This window comes from Meles meles, chromosome 4, assembly GCF_922984935.1.
Source record: "Meles meles chromosome 4, mMelMel3.1 paternal haplotype, whole genome shotgun sequence".
In the NCBI taxonomy this organism is placed as follows: domain Eukaryota; kingdom Metazoa; phylum Chordata; class Mammalia; order Carnivora; family Mustelidae; genus Meles; species Meles meles.
The window spans coordinates 57,400,897-57,426,925 of record NC_060069.1 but is presented as its reverse complement, the minus strand read 5'-3'; the positions used below and the strand labels follow the sequence as shown (position 1 = coordinate 57,426,925).

The 26,029-nt window shown below is 41.2% G+C and overlaps 1 long non-coding RNA gene across 1 annotated transcript in view; it reads left to right on the top strand.

Annotated features, from left to right (window-relative positions):
• Positions 1-19,627: 19,627 nt before the first annotated feature.
• The window catches only part of LOC123940619, a 43,223-nt gene continuing 36,821 nt past the window's right edge, over positions 19,628-26,029 (top strand). The window contains exon 1 of the long non-coding RNA XR_006818090.1: positions 19,628-20,017. This is a non-coding gene — a long non-coding RNA (uncharacterized LOC123940619). The remainder of the gene's footprint in view (positions 20,018-26,029) is intronic.

Sequence of the window (26,029 nt, the reverse complement as noted above, 5' to 3'; positions counted from 1 at the left end):
AGTATGCATCCACTCAATTTTTACTTATTGACTAAACTTACTTAATTGGACACCTCAGATGCATCTCTGTACCTCCATTAGGGATAGCCTATCACATCCAGAAATATGCCCCCACTCAAAGTTTTGCTAGTTTTCTGGAAAAATATATTCCTGACTGGGATTGCTATGTATATGATTGTCTTCCACAATGACCGTACAATTTATACTCCAACCTGCCGTGCAAAAATCTCCACTATCCCACATCCTCTCCAATATTCAGTACTATCCATCGTCCAATTGCTGCAATTCTAATACTTGTAAAGTGGTATTTCCTGGTTGCTTTACTTTGAATTTTACCTCTTTATAATGAACTTTAGCAACTCTATATATTTTTTCATTCATTTAGACCTCTTTTGTGAACAACCTGTTTACCATATTACAAATTTTATGAATTATTCTCTTTGGTTTCCTACATTTTTCTTGTTGACTTAAGGAGTTCTTGCATATTTTGGATATTATCCCTGGCTGTTTTTAAATATTGAAAATATCCTTTCCCAAACTAATGTCTGTTTGTTAACTTTATCTGCAGTACATTACATCAAACAAAGTCCTTAATTTTAGGATAGTCAAATCCAAGCATTTTTTTTTTAACTTATCATTGGTGCTTTTGAGATTTTGTTTAAAAGCCTCTCCTACCCCCTTAGTCACAAGGATTTTATTTCACATTTTCTTCTATTTATAAATTTATCTCTTTCATTTAGGTCTTTAATCTGTCTGGAGCCAAACTTTGTGTAAGTTAGAGATCTATATTTTTTGCCATATAATGAGACAGTTATTCTAATATCTACTAAACAGTTTGTCCTTTTTAAATTGCCTTGTGATACAAACCTTTATCCTATAAGTCCTTATATATACTTAGATCTGTTTCTGAGCTCTCAGTTCTGCTTTATTGGTCTATTTATATATTGCTGGTACAACAGCAGCAGCATCACCCTTTATAGTATGTCTTCATATCTGATGAGTGAGATGGACCACTGTATATTTGGATCATCTTTCTGTGCACATTTTTAGAAATGTGGGGGCCTTTAGCCATTATATAAATTTTAAAATTTGTTACATTCCTCAAACATCAGTAAGAATCTTGATTAAAAATTCATTTACTTTGGGGTGCCTGGGTGGCTCAGTGGGTTAAGATTCTGTCTTCAGCTCAGGTCATGATCTCAGGGTCCTGGGATTGAGCCCCGCATTGGGCTCTCAGCTCAGCGGGGAGCCTGCTTCCCCCTCTCTCTCTGCTTGCCTGCCTCTCTGCCTACTTGTGATCTCTCTGTCAAATAAATAAATAAAATCTTTTTTTAAAAAAAAGAAATTCGGGGCACCTGGGTGGCTCAGTGGGTTAAGCCGCTGCCTTCGGCTCAGGTCATGATCTTGGGGTCCTTGGATCGAGTCCCGCATCGGTCTCTCTGCTCAGCAGGGAGCCTGCTTCCCTCTCTCTCTCTCTCTCTGCCTGCCTCTCTATCTACTTGTGATCTCTCTCTGTCAAAATAAATAAATTAAAAAAAAAAAAAGAAATTCATTTACTTTGTATGTATAGTTGGAGAGGGCTGATAACTTTACTTGGTGAAATCATACCAACCATTAAAACAGTATCTCTCTCCTTTGGCTCAAATCTTATTTATGCCCTTTTCTATTTTTCTATTAAAGGAAACAAAAAACATAAACCTTTATATTTCTTAAAATAGTTTATTTTTATCATAAGAATAATTTGTCTAGGGGCGCCTGTGTGGCTCAGTGGGTTAAAGCCTCTGCCTTCGGCTCGGGTCATGATCCCAGAGTCCTGGGATCGAGCCCCGCATTGGGCTCTCTGCTCAGCAGGGAGCCTGCTTCTCCCTCTCTCTCTGCCTGCCTCTCTGCCTACTTGTGATCTCTGTCTGTCAAATAAATAAATTAAATCTTTAAAAAAAAAAGAAAAAAAAGAATTTGTCTAAAAGAAGTGCTTTCTTGAATTGATTATCTATTTCTATTACCCTTGCTCTGTTTTTGTTAGCACTCATAATATGTTTATTCAGTTGGATTTTCTATATAGATAATCATATCATCTGCTAATAATGATTTTTATCATTTCCAATTCTACTATGCCTTAATGCCTTTATTTTACCTTCAAGGTAGACAAGGGTTTCCAGTCATTATGTTTAAATTGTAAACCTTCTTTTCCTGTTGTTTTGTTTGTTTGTTTGTTTCAACGGAAGTGCTCCTAATTCATTTCAGTGAATCTATCACAACTTTTTCGTTAAAGAGTTCAGGAAGTTCTTCGATCCTTCCAATATTAGGTAGATTTTATCATAAATAAGTATTAGTACTTTATTCTGCAACTTTTATCACAAATAAGATGCATCTTGTGTCCCATGGGATCATCATAGGATATTCCTTCTTTGGTCTGGTATTAAAGTGAAAGACATTGATAACATTTTTTCGATGTTGAACTATCCTTTCATTCTTGGGATAATTATTACTTGATCAATATGTAATATTTTGTAATAAATTCTTGGATTTGTTAGCTAATACATTATTTAAAATTATTGCACCCATATTCACAAGTGACATAGGTTTATGCTTTACTTATGTCTTCTTAATTCTTTATCTTGATTTTATATCAGGATTATACAAGCTTCATAAAATTAGCTGGGCAACTGGAGAGCTTCTCTTCTGGTTTGTTTGTTTTTTTTCTGGAGCAATTTATATAAAATAAATACTATTTATTCCTTGAAAGTTTCGTAAAATCTCACTAGAAAGCCATCTAAGCTAGGGGCCTTTTAGGGAAGCAGGTTATCAATTATTTTTCTTCAACCATTTTTATACGCTGAATTACTTTATAAATTTGACATTATGTGAATGCATACGCTATGCAGAAAGTTACGCACATACCTTTAAGGAACCAGAGAGGTAATACACAATTATGTTTTTAAATTTACACAATACAGAGTGCCTGGGTGGCTCAGTTGGTTAAGCGTCTGCCTTCAGCTCAGGTCATGATCCCAGGGTCCTCGGATTGAGCCCCACATCGGGCTCTCTGCTCTTCAGGGAGTCTGCTTCTCCCTCTGCCCCTCCTCCCACTCGTTCTCTCAATCTCTCTCTCTCTCAAATAAAATCTTTTTTAAAAATTCACACAATACAGTTTGTACCAAATATCTTCCATTTGTCCCTCTAGACCCTTACCCACCCTGCTGTGCCTCAGGAGGCTACCCTGTCTAGCCATGTTCCCTGGACATGTAGGTCCTGATTGGATTAGGCCAATCTGCAGCAAGAAATCCAAGAGTGGGAGCACCTGGCTGGCCCTGTCAGAGGAGTATGTGACTTTTTATCTCGGGGTCATGACTTCAAGCCCTATGTTGGGTGTGGAGATTACTTAAAAAAAAAAAAAAAAAAAAAAAGTCCTAGAGTGGAAGATGGTGTAGCTGGGGTATTTATTCCTCTCGTCTCCTTGCTGGAGGTTCCTTCAGGCTTGTTGCTTCCTTGAGCAAAGTCTTATCTTCTCTCAAGATGGTTCTCCTTTTACCATTTTTTCTCTCTGAGTTCCAGAAATTGCTCCCTCTCCTCATCTATGTAGCCTAGGGACATTAACAACCCCTGTTGTTGCTAGTGTTGGGATACTACACTAATCTTTGTGCTTTCCCAACACCTTTCCCCCATGTTTGGACATTGTCTCTTTATTAAACACTTGTCGATTACCCTAATTTGAAAATGCCATCTGTTTCCTCCTGGGATCCTAACCGATACACTTTTATATACTTGAACAAAGAAAATCTACCCCCCTCCTCTGGATTGACAATTACTAATAGTTTAGTGTATCTCCTTCCAAATACAAAACACACATATGAGATATATAACAGCAAAAACATGCAAATAAAACAAAAATAATGTTTTTAAAATGAGAGCTTTTTAAAAACGTGAACACTTCTGGTTAGTATTAACTTCACCTCATTTTTCAAACTCTTTCCTTTCTCAGTCCCTATAATCCTTCCCTTAATCTTTTTGATGACCCTACCTCTGTCTCCCCTTATGGGCTCATCTTGTTAAATTTAAGTATGCAAGTTCTGTGCATAGCTCTCCTCTCTCACAACCCTCACTCTCTTTTTGAGGCCTTATTGCCTTGTGAAGATTCAATTATCATTACAGTGCAGATGAGTCCAAAATCTCTGTCTTTAGCTCTGACCCCTTTCCCAAGTTCCTCCATTTCATGACTCACAGATGGCTGTCCCCAATCTGTACATAATAACAGCAATTCATATACAAAAAATTAAAGACCAAATTCGTGTCTTTCCCACTAACCCTGTTCCTCCATCTGATTTCCCTCTTCCTATCTAATACCACCAATCTCCTTGTCTTCCCTGCTTAAAATTTTGGTGCCATACCTGATTCCCTTCCATCACTCCTGCTTAGGACAGATTTTAGCAGTTCCTCTAGCTACAGTATTCATCTAGTAAGCACTGCTTTTAGTTACCAATAGCCAAAATCTAATAAGTGATACTCCTATCCTGGCATCTCACCTCACCCTCCCAACTCAGCTCACCCACCTATCTAGCCGCCCCACAGATTGACTGCCTAATCTTCAGGGAAAAAAACCACATCATTTCTATTTTCTGAGTTTGAAGATAACTGCCCAGGGGCACCTCGGTGGCTCAGTTAATTAAGTGACAGACCCTTGGTCTCAGCTCAGGTCTTGATCTCGGGGTTGTGAGTTCAAGGGCCACATGGGGATCCATGCTGGGCATGGAGCCTGCTTCAAAAATAAATAAAATAAAAAATAACTGCCCACTATTTCCTGAACTTAAGTCTAAACTTCATGGTTTGTATCCAAATGCCTCTACTGTAATACCTTACCCTACTCAAGCCTTCATCCCAATACTTCTGTCGTGCTCCAGTCATGGAACCCTACCATGTGCCATTTTCTCTACTTATAAAGTCCTCACATCTCTGCTACTTTAAATTCTTCAAGGTCCAGTTCAAACCCTACTTACCTAATGTGCCTCCCTTGAGACATGAATCATGTTCTGCCTTACATTATATTTTATGTGTGCTGTCATCTGGTTCACCAGATTAAAAGTTCCCTGGGAGGCAGGGACTATTTCCTACTCATTTTTGTTTCCTTCACAGCATCTATGTAACCCCTTTCACAAAACTGGTCGTCAATAAATATGCATTGAATAAATTAATAAATGAAAAGAAAATCAGAAAGAACCAAGGTTTTTTTTTTTTTTTTTTTTTTCTTAGTGAAGATTTAGAAACCATTTGCTTTTTGGGTTTGTTTTTATAGTTTTTTTTTTTCTTTTTAAATACATGCACACCTATATTCTGTAATAGTTTTTTTTATTTTAGATTTATAAAAATGATTATAAATTCTACAAACTACATACAGGAGATATAGTCCAGTACAAGTTATGATGGATCACAACATGACCCATAATTGTGCTATGCTCTCTAATCAAAATTGTGACTTTGGCACAAGCCAGTCTTTCATTAGAGAGAGAGTTAAAAAAGAAAAAAAAACACCTCATCTTATCGAGTCTTTACTGAAATACTCCTTGTCGTTACTTCCTTTTTAGCCACACTACTATCCAAATCTATTTGAGTGGAATTATCTTAATCGTATTTTTGTAGAAAATCATGCAAACAAAAATTAAATATGGTGCATCTGGCTTTTAGAAGTCAAATGTACTGAGTGACCAGCTTATCTTAAAAGCTAAACTATGAAGTATTGCAGTGTATAAAATAAAAACAACCTGTGGTTTCAGAAGGGGAGTGACGCAGGTGGCTGATTAGATCTGTTTACTACTTCAGTGTGAAGAAAAGATTGAACATTTTCCTTCCTTCATTACTTCCTTCCATCCTTCCTTCCAAATGTATCCTCTGCGCCAGCCGTTCCGGTCGGTACTGGAGCTATTGAGCAGGGTAACAACATGAAACTTCCTTTAAAGGGGAGACAGAATTACAAACAAATCCTGATAAGATAATTTAAATGTCAAGTTTGCGCCAGGCATAGCAGCAGCATAAAAATGATTGTTACAAATAGTTTTATCCTTGAGAGCCTTTGCTAATCTAGTTTTCTGTACCTTACTATAAAATATCACCCACCAGACAAAACCAGGAAAAAAAGAACATATTATAAGACTTCAGTATTTGAATAATTTATAATGGCTGCATTGCTTAAAAACCTCAATTCATTTTGGAAACACGATGAGATCCCTGGTCTCAAAGTTGAAGAAAAAGCAGACAGCATTGCAGGGCCTGAAAAGAGCATACAATTGTTAAGTATTTAGGAGTGGGCCCTTGTCGTTATTATTTCACATGGTCAGGAGGGAAATGCATGTTTACTTCCATTTTGAACGCATATTACCTACCTTAGGTGTCTTATCTCTGCGCCAAAAAGTCACTTTAATTTCAAGCAAAGCCACAAAGCATTATTTCTCAAAATACATATGTAATTGATTATTTATTTACTTGGCTTCCTCCTCACTAGATCATGAGCCTCTTCGGTGACAGAGTATTTCCTTGTCATCTTTACTTCTACTGCCTAGGCACAATTTGTGGCATAGGGCAGACAATTTTTGTTAGATGAAAAATGTTAACTATAGCCCATTAGAACTTTACCAGCTCTCAGTATCCAAGCTTTCTAATGTTCACGATTTACATCTTTTCTTAACCTCGTTCCACTAATAAAAACAAGGTGGGTGGGGAGAGGATTTTCAAACAGCCTAGTGTATAGTAGCTCTGTGTTTCGACACAGCAAAGCCTCAATCAAGACTTACTAGGGAAGTTTAATTGTAAAAAAAAGAAAAAGAAAGAAAGAAAGAAACTTTTATTTATATTTCAACTCAGAATTGCACACTTCGTGGAAATGCTCCTTTTGTTGGAAGTCTGTGGAATGCCGTGAGCAAATAGAAAACTGCAGACATGGCCCTACACTACACTTAAAATGACTGTATTTATTATTTTTATTTTTATCCTCATTTTTGCCGTAGTTGCTGTGAGTGGCTTGGAACATGCAAAATATGCTAAGCAAGAAACACAGTCCATACCTGAAGAGTTAGCAGTTGAAAGGCACAAAGAGGTACAATGGATTTAAAAGCCTCTTGAAGAACAGCCTTTTGCTGCATAGATGCCAAGCAAGACAGTATGTGGCAGGAAAAGAGTTGGGGAAACTGCTTTAAAAACCTATTAACTAGGAATGTGAAAAAGCAGGGAACAATTGGGAAAGGAGGGAGTTGCTCACTGCTTAAAAGGCTTTTAAATGTGACCATATTTTTGTTGGCTTTTTGCCTGTAGCATAAAATGAGGATGGTGTACTGAATGGCTAGCTGGCTGTTGAAGGTGGAATGAATGGGAACCAGGCTAGGAAGTCAAGGCTGAATTTTAAGATGTCACTCTGGACTGCGTGCAGCTGTTGAGACAACTCTCAGCTCTCATGATTTAGTGAAGTCAACACAAAATTCAGTCAGCCTGCTCAATCACCCTTTCATTCTGGTGTTTTTCTTGATCGCATAAATATTTGCCTATGTGGTCTTTGCTGCAGATATTAAGGAGTTAATAAATTAGCCAGCCAACAGGCAGGAATCAAGAAAAGCCACAGAACTTAGAATTGAACAGCTGACAGCAGATTCTGCAGGTGCAAGATGAGAATCAGCTCTGCATTTTCTCTGTAGCACAATTTTCTCTGTCTGGGCTGTGGCCTGATTTTCTGGTCCCTTCAGGACAAGCTGAGTTGTAAGAGAGAATTCCAGAGGGTCTTGCTCTATGATCCTCTGAACTCTAACCTTCTTTAAAAGGGAAGCAATCTCCTTCTGTGTTTAGACTGATACTATTACATATTGGCGGTGGCCTTGTAAGATTTTAGTTTCATGTTAGGAAAGAAAAATACTCTAGATGCCATCCTACTTAAATAGGAAATGGTGGATTACACTGCACAGCACAATGAATCAGCCGCCTACAATTGGGTGTCAAGGGGCGAGCGCGCGTGCGTGCGTGTGTGTGTGTGTGTGCGTGTGTCTGAGGAAAGTGGATCACTACTTGCCTTGAATATATAAGTACCACAGCAGATAGTAAGGTCATAACAGTAGGGGAAAGGAGAGAAATGAACTGCAATAAAGTGTGTATTTCCAATAAACTAGTTTATCACATTATTCTATCACTCCATTTGCTGATAATGGACATTCAAGACTAAACTCCACACTGTGGCAGTTCTCCCAAATCTTTTCGACTTATAGGGATAAAAATACTAATTATATAGCACTTGAAAGTGTCCACTATGATCTTGTGGTGATCGTTCAGTGTTTCTTCTCTAAAGGATTTTGCGTTGCCTGCAAGTGGGACAGTGACCGAGTTGATTGTTAACGGGAAAATTAATTTGATTTTTCTTTACACTGGTGACTGTGGCCTACACATCCAAGCCCTTTCGAGCAAACTCTTTTATGACATATATATTTGGAATAAGGATAGAAAAACTCAGATCCGAGATTTTTTTTGTAGATAGACTCTGTGAAAGACAGATAAACACCTTCAGTTATTGACAATCAAAATGGAAAGTTAGAACCTACTATTAAATCTCATCTTGGATTTTTTAAAAAATCTAAGACCTGCTTTACAGCCCTAAAATCCTACACTTCCAATTTGTCCTTCTAAAACAGAAGATCCTATGATTTAGAAATAAAAAAATTAGCTCCCTTCAGAAACACTGGCCTTAAGAGAGCACTGCAAAAGTTTCCCCAATCCAAAACTATCTTTTCAGACTTTGGGGGGGCTTTCTATAATCCACCATTAGAAATTTGAATATTTAAAGTCTTTGTCCCTTAGTGACAAATTCACTTTCAAAACACAGTAACATTAAATAAACATAAAGATCCAGAAATATGTGTACTACAAATATAATTTTTAAATATTTATGAGCCAAGGATTAAAAAGGGATATAGAAAGTTTAAGTTACTTATTATGGTGTTACAGTAGTAGTATTAAAAATGACGTTTTTCTTTTAAATTTCCCTTTCATGTGCTTATAATAAACATCAGTAAGAAAAATGAAGTATCGGTTTTAAAGACTCAAATTCAGCTTGACCACCATATTTCTCTAGCTAGGAACTTTAAAAATAAATACGTAGAATTTTAAAATAAAAATATAAATACTCTCAGTGAGTACACACTTGATTTAGGGAGAAAAACATAACACTCAGCGTATATTCATTTACAAGTTAATGTATATTTATCATGAGGAAGGCACTTTGTTGGGCGATCCAGGGGATACAAAAATTAGCAAGATGTGTGCCCCACCCCCTTCAGAGAGCTTCTGGCATAGAGCTAGTAACTTTGATGAAAGAACACGTTATTATTATCAGTCATTAGTACATTACGGTGAATCCATTTATTAGCCATTTGTTTCAGATTTTGAAAAGCAAAAAAATGGAGCAAGCCTGGGACACTACCTAGGGAACATCAGCCTGGATTAAGATACTTAATGAAGGAAGATGAGGGCAGTGGGCAAAGCGGGGAGAGGCCAGAGCACAAAAGAGGGACAAAGATGAGAGCATGCTAACTGCAAACTGTGTCTCTTTCAGGGGGTTGATCAGAGCTAGCTCGGCCTTCTAGGAAATGATTTTCAACATAGAAAATGGACCCTAACAAAGTATTTTTCCTATCAATCAAGGTGTGCCAAGTAATCAAAGAGGAATATTTATACACAAATCTGCCTTTATATTCACAATATAAACTTTGAAATAGTGTGTCTCTTCTTAAAAATCACCACTGTAGTGAAGACTGTGTTAGTCGAATCACTTTTGATGCTGATGTGGCAGATATCCTTGTGCTATTATTCTGTTCCAAACACTTGAAACTAGATGGAAAAAGTATGCCCTTAAGGAATCAAATTCATCATTAGAAATATTTTTCAAGGTCTTTGGGAAGTGGGTTGCTTTCTCTTTTTGCCACCCTTTTCTAGATGTCAAAATACATTGTTTTCTCCTCGCTGGTAAAGAAACTTGGCATTGAGAAATCTCAAATGAACACTTAACAGACTTCAGAACCATACTACTGAACTATTATTTTTAAACGTTTCTCTTTCTAAGACTCATTTCTTAACAGCTGATCACTCTCATTAGAAAGTGCTAACACTCACAGGCCCTAAATGGTTATTTGGTCCCTAATACTCCATTTGGTAATCAATATCCTCTTTTACCCCTAGCCTCCACAGCCTTATTCTCTGTCATTATCTATCAGGTTTTTCTCTTTCTTTAGTCCCTTTCATTTGTAATCCTTCCTTTTAGGCCAACATGTCTGCCTTTTATATCCATATTTACTTCCCCCTTCTGTTTCTCATTCAACCCTTTCTAGACCTGTAGATAATGAATACTAACATTTGTGACTTTTTTTCTTTTCTTTTTTTTTTTTTTTTTTTGCCATGGTGACCTCCCATTAATAAAATCTCTCTTCTCTGCAAGATTGTCCTAAGAAAACATTCTTTTAAGCAACCACAACTATTGCCCAAATAGAGATTCACTTCATTTGATTCTTCATGTACTAAATCAAATGTGTTCAAGAATATGATTTCCTACTCCTATTCTCATGTAGTATTTTTGTGTGAGTCCCCGTTATTATACCTTTCTGTTGCAATGTAGAACTTTAGCTTTCTGTGGTCTAGTCTAAACTGTACAAGGGATAGTGATATTGACCTTCTGACCCTACAGTTCTTCCTGGCTATGGGTAGAATTGATAGCAGTTTTTCAATTTCTCCCTTGTCTTTGCTTGAACATACTGGAATTACAACCTCTGACAAAGGTAACATCCCTTTTGTAGTGGAAACAAAAGGACTGTGTAATGAATTGGTTAAGATTACATTGCATGTTTAGATGATGAAATCCAACTGCAGCTCAATTCCTTTATTTCCTCTAGCTGGGCCTGGTCTTTCAATAAGACATTATTGACTGGCATCTTCCTCAGAACAGGTGCTTTGGAATATGGTCTTGCTGCTCCAAGTTCTTTAAACTGAAAAACAATGATAGGATAGGTCAAGGGAATCAGATATGAGACAGTAACGCCCAGTCTTAGGAAGCGTACTGTAGATGGTCCATTACCAGGTGGCACTAAAATAATGAAGGATCCGTGGACTTATATGATGTGCTGACCCTTTTCAAATTAACTTTAGTCACTAAGATGGCAGGATATGGATTATAATTTTATATGCCATTTCTCTGCAAATTTCTAGGACCGAGAAGAGCAAGGAGAGAAGAGGAAGACAAATTTTTATGATTCATTACTACAGGCTTTGCTGTACCAACATTATAAAATGAATTTTTAATCTTTATGAATATGGAATCAGTTAATGCCACATTGTGGGGTATAAACAAACTCTATATTTTTATCACAAAACATCATCTTTGGTTGCTCTAAGTCGCAATTTCTGGCCTCTTTCTACCTTTCCTCTTATTTTACTTGTACTTTGGCCTTTGCTTAAAAAGAAAATCACTTAGAATTTTTCCTTAGTATAATATCAATATTGGCTGCAGAAAATATTTAAAATGTGTGTTTTCAAAGAATTATCAGATCGTTTATTCATCTTTGAGAGAAAAATGATTCTATTCATCTCAATTATTTTTGCCAAGGACTGTAACACTAATTTTACTCTTTCTAAAAATTAAAATAGCAAACAGTTTATATAAGGTGTTGATAATTACCTATATTATTGTACTGCTGTGACAGATGTTGGCAAAAAAGCCTAAAATGCCTACAGCTGTGCACTCCATGACATCTAGTTTATACTCAGACAGAAGGCTAACAGATGTTCTGAACTGTCACTTTGCCTAAATGTTTTTTAAAGTCTAAGGACCTGCTTTATAATTCACCAGGGTCTGGTTTGGTTTCACAGAGGTCCTCAGAATTCCCATCTGTGATAATTAATGTTAAAGACATTGATAAATCAACCCTTGTGTTTTCCCTCTTCTTTAACAAACAGGCATCAGTTTATATATGGATTGTGCATTGTAAAAGCTGTTTTTATATACATCCTAGTTGTGAAATTCTCTCCTTAAACACAGATAGAATTGGGTTGCCAGAATTCATGGAGACTTGTTTTGAGCATATGGAAACCGCGTTTGTTTTGCATATATGGAAAGAGCCAAGAAAAATCATCCATTCTTTTCTTTTTGCTAAATTTTATGCACCTTGGAAGTAAATGTTAACAATTTCTAATGAGTTGTATTTTTCTAGCACATAAAAGGTGTTATTTTTATTTTAGCTATTTTTATTGAGCCTTTTAATAACTCTGCCCGTAACAATCACTATTAATTGTGTGACCTATTAGAATGATGGAAGAACAAAATAAATGGCATCCACATAGGATACAGCACATCTTTTCCTACTTGACACCCTAATGCTTCCTCTTCCCAAACATACCTTCAGATCCTTCATACAGAATTACTGCCCCGTGCAAAGGCCATCAATGCCTTATTTGCTATTGCTCTTAATTTTAACAAGCTTGGATTCCTGTAGTACACTTGCTTAATAGTTTAAACATTCTGTTAACAATCGGGTGTTTGGCCTATCCTGTTTCTCCTCCTTCTGTATAGAAATATAACTCCAAATAGTACATCTTTCTGGGTTTGTTTCTAAATTAGTCCCCACACTTAATTATGAGGATGAGAGGGATGCCTTATTCCTCTTTGTTATAGGCTAAGCTCTCAGTAATCCCAAACAAAAGAGCCAGTTCTGGAAGATATAGGATTTGCTAGCAGGATTATGGTCTCATAGATAATGATGTGCAGTCAGCAGAAGCGAAGCTTTATTTTAATTCAAATAAGCTAGTAAACAAACCACTGACAAGTCTGCTGGTGAGAGTAACTGGCTGCTGTTGCCACATTGGCAGCTAAATTACAGAAAATCTATTATACCCTGTTCACCATATGTTTAATTTAATACAAGATACAAATTAAACTATCCACAGTGCCTATTAAAATAACAATACTTTTTTTATATTTGAATGTCTTAAAAATAATTTCTACTGACCTTTTAAAGGGTGGTTTTGATATAGGTGATTATCTGGAGGGGAAAGGTAGTTAATAAAAGGCAAAAAATTTAATTGCCTTTCTGAGAAAATAAAAATATAAATGTTCGTTGGTTTGCAGTTCTTAATAAGGTTAATTAGCAGTCATGTGTTCTGTTATTACTATATTTCCCTCCCACCCTTTTGGTTGCTGAGGCTAGGGTTTTAAGAGTGATACTTAGTTTGACCTGTATGAGTCTGTCCTCGTGAAATCATTACCTTGGATCAAGCCAGCCAATGGGTAGCCTTAAACCTGATGCCAGCTGAGATGTTTATGCAGGAAACTGAGTTTTACACTCTTGGTCCAACTTGAGTATGACACAGAAGACAGACTTTTATAATCCCTGCCTCAAGTCAATCTCATCATAGCCAAAAGTTCCTAAGGAAAGCCAGAATTAAGAGGCTGCCATCCAGAGAAAGGAAAGAAGATCGCTTCTCGGCCTTTTGGCTAAGATCAAGTGGAGAAAGGAAAGAGGAAAAAGTTTCCTCCTCTACCCACAACAGTCAGTAACCCACTGATGCTTACTTGAGTCCATTTGGACTCAGTCCACCAGATTCTAAAGACTGGCCTGGGTTTTAGAATTATAGAGTTAGATTTGAAACCCAGATCTACTATTTCCCAGCTGTGTAACCATAGATATTTAACCCAGCTGGATCTTCCCTTACTCTGGTAAAAAAAAAAAAGGGGGGGGAGGGGGGAGTAATAGTCCCAACTTCATAGGATTATTATGAGAATTAGATAAAAGAAAAATATCTGATAAATAATAGGTGCTCACTAAAGGTTAGTTCCCTCCCTCTCTTTACCTTCAAGCTAATAGAACGTTGCTCTTTCTTCAAGGGTGAGGAGGAAATGATAGGAGAAGGATCGGAAGGGGAGGTGTAAATAGAAATTCTGCCTAAAATCATTTTCCTGGGATCATTAACTCCCTTCCACAGTCAAAACCCTAAGTGGTATGCTTCCTTTCTCCCAAAATTCATTGCAATATTTACTCTAAGAATGTATGATAGGCCGCCACCCTGACTGACTACCTATCCTTGGGCCTCTGAAATAGAGAAATAAAGAATACTCACTACACTTTGGGATACTTTTTCAGACTTTTACATATACACATCTTTTGCCCTGGGTCTGCAACTGTACTTACGGGGCTACACTATATAAATTTTGGTTCCAATATAAGCCTATCAAATCCAACCGTGTACTGGTAGTTACAATATTGCATAAGGTGTACATCTGGAAAATATCCCCAGTTTAGGTTATTCTTGAAGTCCAGCAAGTGATAATAATATTTTATCCAAAATGCAAGTTTATTTAGCTTAGACTGACACAAGAAGAAATCTCAGGAGTGTGGTACTGGTAAAGATAAGCCAGAGAGACACAGGACAAAAGAGTCCATGGTCGCTTCCCCTTACTCTATTACCCTGTTACTCAGAGGTTGAGAGCCTAGAAACATTTCCATTTACTGAAACTCTGATTTATTGGAAAAGTAAGAAATTGGGGGGGGGGGGGAGCGTCACAAAATGCATGGCATTGAATATTTAACATTTTAAAATTAATATTGTTAACACAAAAACAAAACTTGATTGCTTGTTTAATTTCACTTCATATAGAACAAGAATTTTTATTTTTTTTTAAATGTTATCCATTTTTTTGCAGTAATCGCTACACCCAACGTGGGGCTAGAACCCACAGCCCCAGAGATCAAGAGTCCCACGCTCTTCAGATTGAGCCAAGCACCCCTATAACAAGAAAATTTAAAAGACGCTATTGATGAATGCGCCCCATAGGCCTTGCTACTGGCTCCTCCAACTTCCCTCTGAGTTATAAAAGCACACCTTTCTCTACACCCCGGTGTCCTAGCATAAAACAAAAACTGAGAGAACCTGAGAGAGTTCAGAAGTTTTCCCGCGGGGAGGAAGACCCTGCTGAGTATTTGGCCACTAGGAAAGCAGGCCACCTTGGAGCCCGCACTCCCACCATTGACAGGTCGGGCTGGAGGGCCTGGGGGGCCGCCCTCCACCGAAAGCGTCTGCGCCGCTGCGAGGTTGGCGCGAGCTCGGTTCCCGACTTTCTGTCCTCAAAGCTCTGAGGTGACCAACGTCCAGGCCTCGGGGAGGACGCACGCCTCCCAAAACTCCCAGGACTCTCCCGAGCTCTCGCTCCTACACGCGACGCAGTAGAGAACAAGCCACACTGGCCTCGCTGTGCGCTCCCGCGGAGGAACAGCTATTGCCAACGTCCCTTAGAAAACTGAGCCTAGGGTCGGGCAGACCTTGCCCTCCCACCCGCCAGCCGGCGCCTCCGAGCAGCCCAGAGGCCCGTGAGGCCCGTGGGGAAGAGTGGCCTGGAAAGCCCGGGCCTGCAGGAGGCCGCGAGGACCCAGGCTTTCCACTTACTCGGCCGGCGCAGCCCGGCCCTCGGAGAAGGGGCCTTAACCTTCCCTCTCCGGGCCGGGCCAGGCGATGCAGGCCTCGCGGGCCCGGAACAGATCCGCGCTGAAACAGAGGACGGAGAGCGCGGGAAACCCGGCGGCGCGCGAGGGCCTGTGGACCGATGGGGCTGCAGCTTCTCCCCGGCTCAGGGGAACCCGCGCCCGCCCGCCGGCCGAGCCTCCGCTTACCAACGCGAGCGAAACAGGTCAAGGCTGACCCATCCCGCAGGACCCAGAAACCCGGGAAGGTCCGCGGGGTCTAAGAAGGCTCCTTCGTTCTCCCTTAGCCCCAGTTGCCCTTCAGGTCTCCCTGGCCGTGGAAAGGACCGAAGGGGGAAGCGGCGGGGGGTGGGGGGACGGGCGGGGGACAGAAGGGCGAGGCTCCGACTAGAAGCTTATTCCAGAGGCTTTGAAAAATAAGGCTTCCGTCCTTAATACGCGCGAGCGCTTCCTGGGTTAGAGCTTAGAGTCTGTAAAGCTGGCATCGAAACCTCGTCCTTCCCCGGGTGCTGTCCGGCGGAGACGTCTGCTGGCGGCGCTGCCCATTTAGCAGTGTGCATCAAGTGGCGGTGCAAGTGAATAATGGCATGGAGGTGGGCGAGTTGAGGGGAGCAGCACGTTCCTAGTCTCGTGGTATATTTAGTAGCACTCGCCGTTATCCGCCTCCACGGATGGGGGAAGCAGCCGCCCCCGCCGACCTGGCGCGGCCGCTCCTACTGAGCCCCGCTGACGCGTGCAGAGGAGAAACTGCTGGTCCGCCGCCCGCCTCGCGCCCCCGGGCCCCGGGAGAGCCGGCGCCGGGAGGCCGAGCCGCAGAGCCAGAGCCAGGCCGAGGGTCTGGGGGCCCGAGCCGAGCCGTCCCGGTCCGACTGACTTCCACGTGCAGAGAGGGTAGACCGGCCAGTTAGGGATGATTGATTGCTTGGGGAGAAGGAAGCTGTAGCTTGCACGGTAGCTGGTGGCTAATGCATGACACTATGCCCTCTCTGTAAAAGTCGTGATGTGTATGCCCATTGGGTCGCTGGAACATCTAGACCCTGATCGTGCGTACAGTGTTTCCTTACAGGCAACACTCTCCATTTTAAAACCAGGTCCGGTCGCCCCTCTTGCTAATCCTCTCTGCCATTAGTTCGCATAAATCCTCCTTTTAAAGCTCTTTCTACCTTTCCTTTCTCTTTCTCCCTTCCTTCCATCTTTCCTTCCTGCCGACCTCCCTCCCTTCCATCCTTCCTCAAACTGAGTTGTTCGTGCTGAATGCCACTCACCGACATCCCAGTGTAGGAGCCTGAGGTAAAGCCCCACATCTCCCCAGGACAGCCTCCCCTTGTAGAATTGGAGAGCTCTGCTTTGGCCCCAAAGCACATCTCAATAGTGAAGTTTCCAATTCAGGGTCACCTATAAACGCCCATAACTCGGTTCACATGAACCCCTCAACCTCGACAGAGAGCCGTTTCCACAACTTAGGATCGTTTTGGTAGTGTGTGTTTGCTCTGAGAAAAGGAGCTGACCAGTCAGCTTACTTTCTGGATAAAGAAAGATTTTTTTGAAAGCAGTTTTCCAGTTGCAGACGACTCATTCTGGACTCCCTCACCTACCACAGCAGCTTGCCACTTTGGCCCTTCACCTTAATACATTACACTTTTTCTTTTTCTTTTTTTAGTTCAAGGCTGAGGCTTCCCCCATGTCAGATAGAGTGTCACTGCATTTCAGCATTTGAGACAACTTTAGGGGACTTGCCTACAGAAACGATCTTCCTAATCCTTCACAAGAAAATGAGACCATTTGAAAGATTTTGAACTTCCTTATGGCTGAGATTGAATCGATTTAATTGTTGAAATGTGTGAGGTTTACTCACCTCTAGCCACCTTAGGCTACTCACTGATGCCTTCCTATCTTACAGACTTAGATTGGGGGGGGGCAAGCCCCTCCCTCAGTGGAAAGAGGACAACAATTCAGATTCTTCTTTCAGTTCGTTAAAAAAAAAAATCGAAGAAGAAGAAAAGAAAAAGAAAAAGAAAAATAGCTTCTTATCAGGTTGGGACATCTTTTGTAAGTTTTGATATTCAGAAAAAAATATGACAAGGGAAGCAAGAAGAGACCATTCCAGGTTATTTCAGTGGATTACCTTTTTAATGCAAAGTTATAAACACTGGATTAAACATTTACATTTGCTCTCTCCCACTCCTTTAGTTGGAAGAAATGTTTCTACTATTGACTTTCAGTTTTTGCATAATGCCCCCCACCTTTCTTACTATGCCTGAAGTCACAGGTACACACTCCTTAGCCTGTTCTATTAAAGGTGGCTCTTGATTTACACTCTTCCTTTCCCCTCCCCAACACACTGACACTTGCTTATACAAACACTTTTCTTGATCCAGAGAGGGTTGGGACATGCATAACTTTTTGGTACTACCCTGACTTTCATTCTTTTCAAACTCATATTAAGGTGTTCACCCTGAGATCTAAAATGAATTACTGAGGAACAACCATGTGAAAATTTGTTTAATTTTCTGCCCCCCCCCCTTTTTTTTTTCATTGTTTTTCAAGTTTCATAGGGAAGGCTGTTACAGGTGTCTAAGTAATAATCCCCAAGAATCCCTTATTAGATGACTTCCAGACCAGATATAAACCAGTAACAGTATTGTTTCCAAAAGGGAAAGTAGAAGCTAAGATCAGTTTTGTCAAGGCATTCATTTGAGCGTTTAACTTTCTTTTATTTGACTGGGTTTGTGGGAAGAAAAGGAGGACTAAATGGGGCAAGGGGCAGAGATAGAGAACCCAATGAAAACTTGTTTTTATGATTAAAGCCATTTTCCCAGACTATTGTCTTGCCACAAGTGACAACACACAGAGCACAAGTCATGAAAGTGGATTCTGTCACTCTGGGCTATTGGAGGCTTGGAGAGCCCTGGCATTAATCCCTATAGAAAGGTAGACAAACCTAGCCATCTCCCCATGCAGCGCCCTCATTGCCTGAGGGTTTCCAAGGCTCTCTCAAAGTTGATACTGACCTCAGCTAAGCCTAGGTAGCAGGGCTTACCCGCCTAGGAGAGGCAGAGGCTCCGCATGGAACAGAGGAGGAAGCAGGGTGGCTGTGAGAACAAGCCTGAGGGGATGGGGTGCTGTAACAGACCAGCTGTGGCCACCAGTCCCCTGGCAGGATTAGCAATCAATGAGTCAAAGCTAGCTAACAGTGAATGAAAGAGAGCCAAGAATGGGACCCTTTGGGTGCTAGAGACTACCCTTTAGTTTGTTCCACTCCTCCCCCTGGGCTCCCATCCTAGGTTTTCAAGGTTGGAGACCTAGCCAGAGGAGAAGGCAAGCATGGTAAGAAAACATGCCTAGCCTCCATCCAACAGGCATGCAGGGATGGGAGCTTGCAGAGATCAGGAGAGATACCTCAAGTCCTCAGTGATCTGTGTCTGACTCATGCAAGTTGTGCATGGTCAACAGGGGCGTGGGGGGTGGGGAGGGAGGAAAGCCTCATTTTCTTCATTCTCTCTGGGGTTGTTGTGTCTCCTCTCCCCCAACCCCATCTCACCCCACCCCAAATAGAATTGAAACTCCATTGCCTTTGCCTGCACTGAACCTAAAAACTCAGGATTTGATAAGGTTACTGCACCATTGATACAATTGCAGATTTTTTTAAAGCCTCCTCAAAGAGACAGATGTTTGGGCTGATTAAAAATTGAGGAGGAAACCTGCAGCTGCACCAAGGAATAATCTATTGGACAAATATTTTAATAAAAAAATATGAAGAGATCAGCCCGACCTTGCAAGGTCTTCTGCTTTAAAAAAATCTTTATCAAACCCCTATTCTATGGCTTCAATAAACAGAACCCATTACCTCACGGCATCTTTTGTTGGCCCCATACAAGAGAGAACAAAATGGTTATTCAGGGGAACGCTTTCGATTTTTATTGTGGGTAGCCTGCACAAAGAGCCGTGTTATTGTATTTAAAAGAACCATCTGTAGCAGAAACAATGGCATCAAATTATCTTTGAATACCCACTGAAAAAACATAAAGCTTTTTTTTTTTTTATTCTTCTTCTGTACGGTGGGGGGATAGAGCAGTGTTAGGATAACTGACTTTTTTGTTGTTCTCTGGGTGCATTCTTCTCGCTCCCCCTCTCTCCCCCTCACCCTCTCACTCCTCTCTCTCTCTCCCTCTCCCTCTCTCTCTCTCTCTCTCTTTTAAAAAATCAGCCATTTGGGGTTTTAAGCCATAAACGATTTTTCTTGTTGCAGGGGATTGCAGTGGCAAAGCTAGGCTAGGTCTTGGAGGCTGGTGGAAGGCGAAGCGAGTGAAGGCAGGAGGCTGATGGAGAGACTGGGGGGAAGAAAAGCCGAAATGGATTCACGGTGCCTTGGATGGAGGACGAGAGGGGAATTGCAAGCTCCTTCAACTCGTTCTGTCCGGTGAGAAGTGATCAAGCTTGGGCTGACAAGAGGCTCAGGAAGCCCTCACGTTCTTTCGCTTTTTTACCTGCCAATCAAACTGCTACAAGACAACACCCTGATCTGGCATGGACATGTAAGTAGCTTGCAACCCAACTTTGACATTCACTGCTAGCTCACTCCTCTCCGCCCACCCCCCCAACTCACTTTCTTCCCCTCTCATTCCATTTTTTTTTTTCTTTTGACCTTTAAGAGATCTGGAAATACACCCTGTGTGGCAGTCATTTAACACAGGCAGATTTAAGTCTGAAAGCGTTAATTTTTGGAATTAAATGCTAATTTTGATTTCTTTAACAAATGCAGAAATGAAGACATTATTTTATTCTCTTCTGAACAGTTTTAGTACTGAACATAATCAGTTGCCTTGCAAGGGTGTGTGTGTTTCTTTTTCTTTGAAAATGAAGAAATCCGTGAGCCCCCAGAGAGAAATGCAGAAATGAAAAATTTCAGGTTTCCATCTTAAAAATGTCAAATTCTAGTATCTCATCCCTACCAAAAAAAAAAAAAAAAAAAAAAAAATCCTTCTCCAGACCAAGAATGGAAAGAGTGATTTGAGCCCAAAGGTACATATCATTAAGGGGTTGCTACTATTTCATCTGGCGTCTTAACTATTTTGGTGGTAGTTAGGGAGGGGGTGTGGAAAAAAGAAAAGGAAAGGGACATGGCGACACCTCATTCTTTATAGAGATTGACACTGAGGGGGCTAGAGATACAAGAGGACAGGATAAGCAGGAAATATTACCTGAGAGAAGGAATCACAGAGCATGGCGGAGCTGGAAGCTAGGAGGGTTTCTGTGGGAAGTTGTGCGAGAGGTGATGGGCTTGCTCTCTGGCGCCCTCTAATGGCAATATGAATCAATGTTTTGCTTTTTTAATTCAGTACTGGGAAAAGCAGCTGGGTTTTTGTTGTTGCTGTTGGTGGTTTTTCTCCGCAGGCTTAGAAACTAGATACTATTAGTGGAGTAAATTGATTGTTTTCATCCCAGAAACTTATGTATATGCCTTAAAATTATCAATGTTTTCTCCTCAAACATCTCCTCCTCTCCCAAAATTTTGTTAGACTAATAGAGGAGGAGAGGCTACTGGCGGATTGACTTATGGAGGGTGGCCCATGCCCAATTAGTAATACGGAGAAAGGGATTCCTTTCCTACCTGAACAGCATTGTGACTCTTCTAATATACTAAAGAGGTCTTGGGGGCTGAGGTGGGGGGGGGCATGATTTGGAAATTGCAGATTATGACACAAACTCATTACATTAGAATACAATTTAAAGGGGTCTCTTAGGAACCTCTGTTATTGCGATATGCGGTGGTCAGGGGCCTTTCCTTCCCGCCTCCTTTTTCTTTTCTCTTTTTCTTCTTTCTTTCGTTCTTTTTTTTTTTTTTTAAATTTGGTAGATAAAGGTTAATCTTGGGCTGAATGATAGAGCTATGATTGACAAGAGAAAAGGTGTTGAGGGCAGGTCGCGCTGTCTTATTTACAGCCCACTGCTTGCTGTAGAGTCTTTGTTAGGACTGGAAAGCTAATTTCGTGCTGATCAAAAGCACCACAGAGTTAAAGGACTGGTAATGACTGCTAATTTCATTTCAGCCTCATGCATCCCCAACTGCTGTAATTAAAGACATGCTATTTAAATACAGGTGAAAGTTTTTTTTTTTTTAAGTTAGGGTGGGGGCGGGTGGATTACAATATTATTTAGATTTCATCTTATACATGGGTGTTATGTAGTCCAACATCAGATTTTTTTTTTTTTTTTAGAGCCGCTTCTTGTCATTTATACCTGGCTTTGCAGAATCGGCAGTCGTGAAATATGTCAATCACACAAAAGCCACTGTTTAAGGGGAAAAAAGGGGGGGGTGCAGAACAGTAAATGTTTAGGGGGGGATTTAAATATTTGGGTCTTTTTATTTTCCCCCTTCAAATTAATAGAAGGGCCTTCGAAATAGCTAAAGTATTTGAAACTTAGGGCAGGGTTAACAGGCCAAAGGGATCAGTGTCAGCTTTTTAAGTACTTCTAAAAAGATCATGTGAACAGATGGAAAAATATATTTTTAATTAAATAATTTCCCCCACACTGTAGCTGCAGTGTTGGCTCAGAAACCGTGTAATTCCTCAACCAATAGGAGTTTCTTTATAAGAACATCAAAGGATAAAAAGCTCTACATTTTCGTAGTTGGTTAAAATTGATAACCCTCCCCCCCCAACACACACACCCAAAAAAAGAATTTAGCCTTTAATCTCTTTTTATCCAGGAAGACTAAAGCTCTGTACTCGACCCCGCGAGCGGCTCTCGCCTTCCGGGGCTGGAACCCGGCTCAGATGTGAAGCGGCGCTGAGCCGCGGCGCAGGTTCGTGACCAGCGCCCCCTGTTGGACACAGTAGGAGATGCACAGCGCCAGTCCTGGAAATCGCGAGAACCTTGCTCTGGGGTTAGATAAAACTCTTTATTACCCTCCAAAAAGGAGATGGGGCGAGGAAACAAGTTTTTATATCCTTGAAAGATAATATAATTTAATTCAATAAAAAATAAAAAGGAGATGATACAATTTTAATTCAATAAAAAATAAAGACTAACCTGTTCCTCCTCACATCCCTGCCACCCCCTACCCCCTTTGGGTTTGGGACTCTTTTTAGAATCTGAGATAGTAAAACACGGAGAGAAACATGATTTAAAAAGAGAGAGAGAGAGAACTTTCTTCTGTAGCAGTGGAAAACCAAGCAAATTACTTCTCCCATTCTGTCCACATTAAAAAAATAATAATGAAACGGAAGATGCTTCTGCTTGCTCTTTTGACGTTGTCAGCAGCATCTTGTATGCCCTCCGAGGTCCTTCAAGAACTGTCACTGAGTCCCTGAGTAAACGAAATAACTTGCTCATTTTTTATTTATTTATTTTCAGGGTGTAATTAAGAGGCCAGTTTCCGCTTTGAATGGATGGGTCCCATCCCCCAAAACAGTCTTGATCAAACTTTTCCTTTCCGGAATGGCGGTTAAATTCCAGATAATTACTTAAGAAACAGGTGCCTGACACCTTTCTTCTTTTATCTCAGCATCTCAACCATAGGATTTCAGGGAAGGTATGCCAACGGTAAAGAGTATTTTCTTTTGAAATTCAGCATTTTCAATGACCAGAAATCCAAATTATCCTAGGGGAAGAGGAGTATTTTTACACTTCCAAAAGTACCTGTCTACATAAGAAAGAGGTTTGGCTTTTTCTTTGGTGAGCAAATAAGGGTATAAGTACACTTTGAACTCTTTCAGAAAGATAAACTATAGAAATGACAGACCACCTGACTGTAAAATGATGGGGAAAATATGGGTTTGTTTAGGTGTTTAAAATCAAACTGAAACAATTTCAGTGTTAAATGTACAGATGATCTCAACAAGGTATTTTATGATTTCAGTCTTTGGGGATGTACTTAAAATTTTAACTTTAAGATAAAAATCTTAAGAAGTTAAGAGGTTGTTTTTTTAAAAAATTTCCCTGTTGAAGGAAACCAGATTAATTTTCATAACAGAATTACTTTTTTAAATATTTAATACTGTGGTTATGCAAGTTTAAGTTGATCTTACGTTTATTCCTCCCACTTTCCCAAATCATTGGATCCGAGATTGTGTTTTCAGGGAAACTGGTGTTCAGTGCGATGAGAGATGTCTTCTCCATTTGATTCCAGAATCTAATCTCGGCTTGTGTTTCTCAATAAATGACTTTGGATACCGTGGCAGGAAAAGAATCAAGGCTTTGATCAGTTTTTACCCGGAATCCTATCTAAATAACGGGCAAGCGGGATTCCCCACTACAGGCAACCCACCCTTTGTTTTACAAAAAAACAAAAAACAAAAACAAACAAACAAAAAAACCGAGTCCCCGTTACAGAAGTATTAAGTCCGGGCCAGTTTTGGAACCAGCGCCAGCAAACGGTGCGTGACAGCCGCTGTTCAAGGATACTGGTGGGTGGGGAGGCCAAAGCCCGCAGAATCTTGGAGGCGACCCGTGAAAGGGGGTATATACTTGCTGTTCAGAAGTGATGTAGAGTTTGCAATACCAGTGGCCTGGAGATTTCGACCCGGTTCCGCCCCTGGGAGGGGGGGTCCCAACCTGGAGGGCGAAGTAGGGAGGGGGGATAGGGGAGGAGTCGCACCTGGCTGCAGGCGGGCTGTGTGTCCCCAACTTCCAGGGCCCAGGAAGAAAGCGCAACCCCTAGTTTATGAAAGAGAACTAAAGAAGTGGGTGGCCTAGGCCTGGGAATGCCACCCAGCTTTTCCAGCGCAGTGTCATTTCTGTGGTTTCAGGCGGCCACAGCCCCTGCGGGAATCCCACGCCCTACGGCAGCCAGCGGGAAGACAGCCCTTCCATCTTTAGGGACTGGGGAGAGGGCAGCGAGTGACTGACTCCTTAGAAGCAGGAAAAACCACCCCGGCTGGCAACAGGCCCCCGTTTTTCTGCAACAGCAAAGAGCCCTTTAGGGGCGGAGCGGGCATTTGGGGTCTCTTGTCCCAGCGTCCAGGCCTGAGCCTGCGCCTCTTGGCTGAGCGCCCTGCTTTATGAGTAGTCAGTCGTGCCCCACCCTGAGAGCAATCTCAGAGGATGGGCCACCCTCGCTTGGGCCCACTGAGTCTGTGCCAAGTTCCGAGTTCCCTCTCCCCTCCATACCTCAGACCCTTCTTGATGAACCCAAGCCTCACTATGAAAGCAGGTTGTGTGGCTTGGAGTTTGGTAACTATTGGGGGTGGAGAAGATGACTGATTGATTATTAAGGATGAGCCCTCATTTATTAAGTTTGCTCTTTCACTTTGTTTTTAAGCTTTGAAGAGCCTTTATAGTTCCTTTAACCCAGCCCTAAAACAGACAAGGTACCAGGGAGAAAGCCCAGGCCAACTTGAGGTAGCTGAGATATAGACAGATACTCATCTCTCTGCCACTCAAGGGGCAGCTAAACTCTTCGGACTCCAGTTCCTTCAGGGCCCAGCTGCTCTGTGGGTTGCTGAAGGGTGTTGAAACCACAAGTACAACTTGACACCACTGAGCCCACGGTGCTTGTCAATAATCTGTGAATTAGGTGCAGAGATTGTCACTGTAGATCATAACAGTTTCTGAAGGACTCATTACAGCCTATCCTGTCAATGATCTTCAAATTAAGGAGTGGGGGTGGGGTGGGAGGGAAAAGGAATTGGGAGAGCCTACAAAAAGGGCAGAAGGTTGGAAGAGGAGATAAAAGTCAGAGCCACAGCTCTGAAGGAGCCTTTAAAGATTATCAGGCTAGCCATCTGAGAATTCCATTGGGATGAGTTTGGAAGCCCAACTCCATCTGAGCCAGGGCTGGAAAGGGGCACTAAGAGGGTGAGCAGAAGTGGGCCCCTGGGAAGGCAGATTTCTCAGACATTTCTTTTGAGGCCAAAAGAGCTTTTGGTACAGGGCTCCAGATATCAATGGGAAGCCTTGAGGGTGCCAGGCCACCAGGATGGGTGTACCCATTGATTTAGAGCACTTTCCAGGGCTAGCCACAGCTGCAACTCTGAGAAAAAGTAGGTAGTAGTTTTGTTTAGGGTTGATGGTGACTGTAGGTGATTTTTTCCCTCCCAATGATTTGCTTTCAGCTTCTTTTCATATAAACAGGTGAAAGACTTTCTTCCTTTTCCTTTGATAGTATTCCTGTCCCTCATGTAGGTAAAGCTGATCCCATTTCTTTCCCCAACTTGTTTCCTGAGGTGCCAAACACCTCTGCCTTCTGAGGTGGTTGAGCATTATCACTTTTTGAGTTTGTGTTATGTCCGATTGTACTTCTGGAAAGGGAACTTGAAGTAATACAGAAGCAGTATGCGCCATGAGATCTCCAGAAGAAGACAAAATCCCACTTCAGTAGTTTAGAAGGAGCCAGACTAAGGGAGAGACTTTCTCCCTCTGTGGTGGATTGCCGTTGCAGTCAGTGTGCAGCCTGGCATGCACTGGGATGTCATTCATGAGCCACTTAATATGCTCTAGAGAAATCTTAAGGAAGCTGTAGGTTTGTTTTTCCCACAAAAGTTGTGGTCACAACTAAAGGAAATCATCAGTTTGGAGAATTTAAAACCATCGTCTTTTTCCTA